This window comes from Limulus polyphemus, unplaced genomic scaffold (genome assembly GCF_000517525.1).
Source record: "Limulus polyphemus unplaced genomic scaffold, Limulus_polyphemus-2.1.2 Scaffold1803, whole genome shotgun sequence".
Taxonomy (NCBI): domain Eukaryota; kingdom Metazoa; phylum Arthropoda; class Merostomata; order Xiphosura; family Limulidae; genus Limulus; species Limulus polyphemus.
In genome coordinates this window covers 45,594-53,752 of record NW_013667413.1, presented here as the reverse complement: position 1 = coordinate 53,752, position 8,159 = coordinate 45,594, and the positions used below count along the sequence as shown (strand labels likewise).

The following is an 8,159-nucleotide window of genomic DNA, read 5'->3' as shown; positions in this document are numbered from 1 at the left end:
TATAATGCATAACAATGAACAAATATATGTCTAGACCAAGACACAGCCCCACTAAGCGCATATAAAATTTTACCAGTAGATAAGCAGCCTTTTAAAATAAAACATATACGTCTAAAACATTGCTTTAAATAAACCTCTGTGTCTTTGAAAGTAATTATTCCACGAATGTGTGTAATAAAATTTAATATTATATGTACTGATTTTTTTTTTACTCCTTCACTTTATACATAATATAGGGGTTGGCTTCCTAAAGACACTGATTGTTTTGTTGACAAAGCATTGAGTATTTATATTTTACAGTTCTCTGATGTTCATCTATCATTTATTAGCTGATAATTGCTGTTTCACCCTGTACTTAAGTTTCTTTATAGGAACCCCAAATATTTGTAAAAAGCTAACTTTAAGGAGTAATGATAGCATCGTTTACACTAGAATTATGATTTTTTTTTGTAGCTTATGTAAAATATAGAAGAAACAAATCGACTTTTCAGTGCCACTACGACTTTCGCAGTACTTTATTTAGTATTATACAAAAGGTTTGGGTGCAATATACCAAACCATTTTTCTTGTAGGTTGGCAAGAAAATAATAATAAGAATAATAATTACAAATGGGCCATTTTGAGCGGATTTCTTTTTGTTGTAAGTCTAACCTGCATGGTTCTTTGTGCATTCTTGTATATGTACAGCCTTAGAAGTCAATAGGAAACGCTGTTTGAACTAAATCTTTTCTGTTTAAGGTATTTTTTGCCCGAACGTTCTATTACGGTTCTGTGCAACTCCTTGCGATCCCTATTATGAACCACTATCGTGGTTCATGATAATACAGTATTAAAGTATGGAATACCAATCTACAACAGTTTAGATGACTCATGTTATCATTCTCTACATTTACAGAACTTTATATAGTAGAATGTATGTAAAATTTATGAATATTATCTAAAAAAATTGCAAGGCCTATACAGAAGTAAAAAAGAAAGAAAAGTCGAAAAGAAAAAGAAATACAAATACATTATGTTACCAAAACTACAGCAATAACCTACCTCTATCTAGTAATGTAAAAGTCCACCCCAATTTACACACGAGTTCCATGGTAAATTGCTGCATAGGGTTTATACAGGTTAGAATCGTTAGATACTTCAACAGGCAACCAGATGGAGCTAAGATACTGCAAGGAAGCAAGCTCACATGACTTCATAGAGGGCTGACTATTACATGGATATTTAGTTATGTATGTGTTCGAGATTTGCTGTGGAAATATAAAATCACTGTAAACGCTAATATGAAAATTTGGGCATATCAACCTAAATCAGTCATACTAGTACCCAATTTTGAAATATGTTATGCAACAAAATCGTACATTTGGCATTAAATTCATTGCCTAGAGCTTGAATGTGAAAGCAGGATTGAATGCCAACACATCATGCTTCTGGATTTCATAAACAGGCTGCAAATCATAAGCCACTCATTTACGCTGTTAATGCAAGGAATGGGATGTAATTTTGCGTTCAATATTAAAACTGGTATGGAAAATCATCACATGGAGCAATGAATTCTGCTATTTATTGCTTGATCTGAATTTGATGGCATTTTACAGAATGCTTTTGCTATAATTATGTAAATTCAAACACAAAAATTGGGAATATTCATGGTGATTTTTTAGTTTGAACTTTGGAACTATGAATGTTTTGTCTTATTGTGACGTTCTGGACCTATTCTGCTTGCATTGATGGAAGTCTATAAGTCTCTTTCCCATTATAATGTACAATCACATACTGCATATTTCATCAAAGAGTAACTTCAAACAAATAGTGTTTATAATATATGTTTGCCAACTCAGAGCCCAGATCTGATATCCAAAGGAAATGATCTGAGATGTTCTAGAACGATTTCCGAAGGACAGAAAGGATTAAACTCACATATCATTACGCTTGAAGCTGTTTTATAAGAGGAATAGCGATCTATTCCACCATTTTTTTATCAATTGATGACAAGTGTCGGTAACACTCTATTTAAAAGAGAAAGAAAACCCAACAGCGAAGTGAGACAACCCCATTTTCATAGACGTGCTGTGTCAATACGCTTGGTGATGTAACCTAAGCAGAGTTCGCACTAAACAATGGATTACAAGTTTGGGAAGGTTTAAACCACAATCTCCAAGAGAATTGAAAATATTAGAGTATTGCTCTCCTTGTTTACCATCCGTATACAAATCTCCTCTAAGTATTTAGTTTTTCTTAATTGTCTCGTTATGAAGAACAAAGGAACCTCACTGGCGAATTTACATTACGCTGTCATGACCCGCATTAATATTGTAATATAATTTCAAAGTTCTTTTCAACAGAATCTCATTTAGTATACCACGTGACGTTCGTAAACCATCAACTTTAATGCGTAATAAGTAATTGAAAAAGTAATAATTTACTGAGTAAAAGTGTTTTCATGTGTGAATGTTGATCACTTTTAATGTATCTGTTTACTTGTACACATATAGATACATATATAAACTGTATAATGCCATTTTTAACTATATGTTTAAAGGCTTTATTAAGAATGTTTTGTAAATTATTGTCAAAATAATGAGAATTATTCTTGGATTTAATATTATATATAATAGTAGTATTTAGTAAGTAGGTTGAATAATGTGAGTGTTGGGCTAAGGATTCTTGTACAGTAGGTGCCTGTGATTTGTTGGCGATAAATTCAAAAATAAACGACCAGCACGCACTCCACTTGTTTTCAAAATTATATATATATATATATATATATTAAAAGTAGTTAAACGTATGCACCACAAATTTCTTACACTATAGAGATCATAGACATATCATAAACACTATAAATAGTTCTCTTCTTGTCAAAAGTCCACTTAGGTCCATTCAATTGCTTTAGAATTTCAGCTGACAAGCCGAACTACCTTTCTCTATTTCTATCGCACCAGCATTTCGTGTATAATTCACTTACAATTATAGCGTGAGTTACCACAGTCGTATACTGCTTTTCCAGTTATTGTCTGGACCTCGTACTTCCGATATCGTCTGTTCCTTTTGTCAAAGTGCACTCAAACTGGTTCAATTACTTTAGAATTGGCTTTGACGGGATAAACTGTAATTCTTATATCTTTTAAAACGGTTATTTTTAATCTAATATATTAATCGTTAGGCTTATATTAACCATCAGGTCTTTCACTCCTACGACAGTTAACTTTACGTTTAACTTTTCTTTGGCCAAACTTCTACTTCCCGTGACTTTACTTTCTCGTCTGCTCTGTCTGTCTGCTGTTCCAGCTCAACTCACACTATTTTTATATTTATCTCTTGATCGTCTGCTCGCCTTCTAGAAATATCTATATCCTCGACATCAATAAATTTCACGCGATGTTCAACAGCCTCAACATCAATGAATTATAAACACAACGTACGATTCTTACCGATTTACGTAACTAAACTTATCATAACGTTCAGTTTAGAATAATTGCTTTTAATTCTCTCGTTATGAAAAACTAAAATATCATGAAAATATTCACCCACAAAATAAATAAATTAATAATTCCTACACTAAACAGTTTTTTATATCATGTTAACATTTGTATCCATTACTGAGGTCAAATAACGCTCTTCTAAGTGTGGAAACTGACAAAGTTATAGCAAATTAAACATACATACCAACAATTTGATCTAATATAAAACAAATAATAGATGAAAATATAAATTTAGTAATTGATAGGAATGAAACAATATAAAAATGTTTTCAATCACACTTTTAAAATTTCATTTTGAACCCATAATATTTCGGCCTAAGCCTACATCAGATGTTATAACTAGAGATATTGACGCACTGTGCTTTCCAATCAATGAAATACGGAAAACTATTTAAAAATAATATATTAATATAAAAATAGAATTTTTGATATCCATATTTGTTTTTATATTGTAATTGATTTGTTTTTAGCTGACACGATTTCTAAATTTGGAAACGCAGAAGCCCTCTAATCGTTAAACACGCTAAAAAATTTGGGCCGCTGTTTATCTCTTTAAAAAGCCGAAATATATTTGACGAAAAGAAACACTTGACTTACGTTTGGTAACTTTGCTCACTCAGCTGCAATATTTTATTAATTTTGTTGTTTTTGTTCATCAAAAGATTAATTTCCAATCATTGCAATTTATCAGATATCTGAAAACTTAAGCACCAAAAAACAAAGAAGGTGCAGTACCCAAGTAAGCCATCTCATTAACATGGGTTAAATTAGGATAGTGGAATAAACTTCTGCTGCTTTCTCTCTCTTTACCAATTTAAACTTGATTTACAATTAGAAGTGTTCTTTTTGTTTTAATTAAGCAATGCAATTCTCTTCCAAGTAACTCATTCGAAAGAAAAGGTAGGTACAACGATCGAATATAAAACTCGAAAAATTCAAGACCTAATTATAACAATTCAATAATTGAGTCAATGTAATTAAAAGTGATTGTGAATTTCCTATGGATAAAATATATGAATTTCGTTTGGTATGGATAAGTAGCTACAAGAAAAAAAAGTTAGCCAGTGTCCTGCTCTGTCTACAATTAATTCTGCTCACGTGTTTATTCTAATGGGAAAGCTACATCTGTTTTATGCTGTTTCAATTTGGTAAGTTACATGTACGGTTACCAGAAACGACAGGTAGCTAAAGAAATAAAAAAAAAAGATTCGATACTTAATGTTATGAAAACCGCAAGACGTCGCTGATTCTAAATACAGCAGAGTACCAAGAAATGTCTTTAAGACTAGTACAAGTGAAATATTTATTTTCTTTATACAAATGCTTGACCAAGTAAAAATACAAGTTGAAGTACCTATTTAACGTACGAGGAAGACATAGATTATACAAATGTTTGACCAAGTAAAAATACAAGTTGAAGTACCTATTTAACGTACGAGGAAGACATAGATTATACAAATGTTTGACCAAGTAAAAATACAAGTTGAAGTACCTATTTAACGTACGAGGAAGACATAGAGTCAGCTCCGAATTCCGACTCCTATCTCTCTCCCTGTGGTCCTGAAATGTACATGTTAGATGTAGCGATAATTGGTCCAGCGGTACGCCAGTTATGAACGAACACACTCGTTTGTTAAATAAAAGCTTAAATTGTGCTTTACTGAAAAAAAATCCATTTGATTGACATCGGTATAAGTTATGAATAACGTGCAATGTGATTACTAATCACTGTAATGACAAAGTTAAGTTTACATATACGTTTATAGTAGAATAAAAGAAAATGGATTTGTTTATTATTCTTGATCCTTAATTGCGTAAATAGAAAAAGTGTAGATTAATTTATCTTTACCTCAAATAATGTTTATTTTTGTTTTTTGCTATCTGACAACCTAGTAAGTGATTTGTTAGTATTTCTAAAAATACAATGATTGGTTTTTACACTTCCTTCAATTTATATTTTTATCTTCTTTAATTACACAAAAACGTGAAAGTGAAACTCCTGGTAGACTTCAGGATGATCAAACATTTTAGAAAAGTTTCAGACACACACACACAAAACACAAGCAAAATTTCAGAGAATGGAGGTTGATCTATTCCTGACCCTGTAAGGGATCTGAGTGTAGAATCAAGTTCATCTGCCTTGACCAATGAGGAACCTAAATGTTACCCTTGCCAAGCCCCGCAGCTGAAGATATGATAGGTGAATCTATAAAGTAGAGGAATATAGTTCATTTGATGATTTGGATGTTGAAACACCTCACGGCTAATGCAGGTAAGGGTCTCATACATGGCATAGGGTGTATCATTTACTCATCTACGTATTGATAAAATTGAAAGCACTGTGCACCATACGAATGATGGGTAGAAATACCATTTATTGAACATAATTTTTCAGCTACCGAAACATAATTTTTTCCGTAAAAGGTTCTAACAAGTTGCAATGGACCTTTTTTTTTGATAAAAAATACAGATGGCTTGTGTTCAATCCAAAACTAGTCGGTGTATTTTGTAGATCTTGTACCCTTTTCGCATAAAGCGTAGAAACTTAAATGGGCTAGTGAAAGAGAATTTACCAGAGCACATTGAACCTAATGCAGTTAAAAGTTATAATTATGAAGCTTAATCTAAACAGCTGAGGAATTTATTTAATATGTGCAAAACCCCAATATTAATAATGACTGATAAAGTCGTTGTAGAACAGATAATATTGAAAAAAATCACCATATTTTAAAATATATTGCAGAAGAAGAGCTTTACTGTGGAATGTTGTGCATAGAGTTGAAAAGAAAATTAGAGAATATTAAGAACGAGCCTTGGAAACTTCATTGCCTTTTTGAAGATTACAAATTACGATACCATTCTTACAACATATCTATATTCTGAAATTTAAAACTCAATTATTAATGTAATTAGAAAGCAAATGATGCAACATAACATAATATCTAAAGTTAGAGATTCTAAATATCTTGTTGTAATGGTTGATGAAATGCAGTTGTTCTTGTGCTTGAGATTTCTCGACAAAGAAAGCAATATTAGGAAAATAGTGGTAAAATTGTGTTTTTTGGTTCGAACTAATAATTGTGTGTCCAGTTATTATTGAACTATTTAGGTAAGGATTTATAGTTCTTGTCACTTGCTAATACTTTTCTAAAGGGTGGTCGTTGGGTGTCTAACATTTATAGAAACTAAGAGTGGCTCTTAACAACAAATTAATTTCTAACATAATGTTACTTTTAAGATCTTAAAAACTAAAATTTAGGGATGACTACTATACACACAACTGGCTGCAGATGATGAATATTATTAGGTGTTGAGATGTTGTGGGTTAAAATATCCAACGCCTAACTCCTAATTGATATTCCGTGACAGTTTTATCTCGTTAGTAATTTTTTTTTTGGATTATGTCTTGTAGACAGAATATCCCTCAATTTTAAGCGTTATGACCACAGAAATTTTTCTATAAAAATTATATTCGTTCATACTTTATTGACAATTGGTATGATTTTAGTTTTGTTTAATATATGGAAGAAAAGTACAATTGTACCAATTTACATGTAAAAGGGTGACGTCCAAACAATTGGGATTTATCGAGGTATAAAACTAATGAGTCACACGATGAAGCTAGGATAAAGGGTAATACATAAACGAAAATACATAAAAGAAAGCCCAATCTCACATAATCAATTTGTATTTATACAGGGATGCTCATCAATGGATACGATTTTTGCCCTGAATATTTTAACTCTGAAACACCGAGAAAAAGAGGACGACGATTCATACTATATTTTTGAATTTGGAAAACGCATACGACAGAGTACCAAGAGAAGTGGTTTGGGGCAGTTTGAGAAATAAGGAAATTTCAGAAAAATATATCAGACTCATTATTGATATGTATAAAGATTGTCGAGCTTATGCACGAACATTTATATCGGACTCAAAGAACTTTCCGATAACAGTGGGAATGCACCTATGCTTTGACTCCATACTTATTCATTCTTGTGCTCTATTCAATGACAGAAGAGATCTTCTAACAAGCACCACGGATGCTATGGTTATATGTAGTGAAAGCCCAATGGAACTGAAATAAAAGGTAAACCTATGGAATAAACAGATGGAGAGAGGAGGGTTTAAGTTAAGTACGGTATAAAATGAATATACGGAATGTAGTTTGTCATGATGCACAAAACGGTGGATCCATTAACATTCTTGGATAACCTATAGCACGATAACAAAAATTTAAATATTTAGGATCGATACTTTAGAGCGACGGAAACATTGAGGAAGACCTGAGAGTCAGGATAGTAAAAGGATGGATAAAATCGCGTGAGATATCTGGATTTATGTGCGACCGAAAGATGCCTGTAAAACTGAAAAAAATGGTCATGTATGTGGGGAAAAATACGTTACATGTAACAGAGTTGAGTATGTTGTGGTGGATGAAGAAGATGGTGCCATGATGGATCGGAACAAAGGGAAACAGAGAAATCGTAAAGTGGAGCGCACAATTAAATGGGCCAAACGCCAAATTAACGATAATGTTGATAATATGTAATTAGTTATTTATGTATATATATTGTTTAAGTATTGTTACGTATTAGAATTTCAAATGGTCTGAAATTGAGCTAAATGATTCTTTAAATTTAGTACTTAAAAAAAAGCCGATATATATATATATATATA

At 31.9% G+C, this 8,159-nt stretch overlaps 1 long non-coding RNA gene across 4 annotated transcripts in view; it reads right to left on the bottom strand.

Moving 5' to 3' along the window:
• Positions 1-8,159, bottom strand: part of LOC111087154 — a 25,676-nt gene that overhangs the window by 12,113 nt on the left and 5,404 nt on the right. Inside the window, exon 1 of one of the 4 annotated variants that reach the window (XR_002611872.1) lies at positions 2,963-3,241. The exons of the other annotated variants lie outside the window; for them this stretch is intronic. This is a non-coding gene — a long non-coding RNA (uncharacterized LOC111087154). Of the gene's footprint in view, positions 1-2,962; positions 3,242-8,159 lie in introns of those variants that run through there. 4 annotated transcript variants of the gene reach the window in all.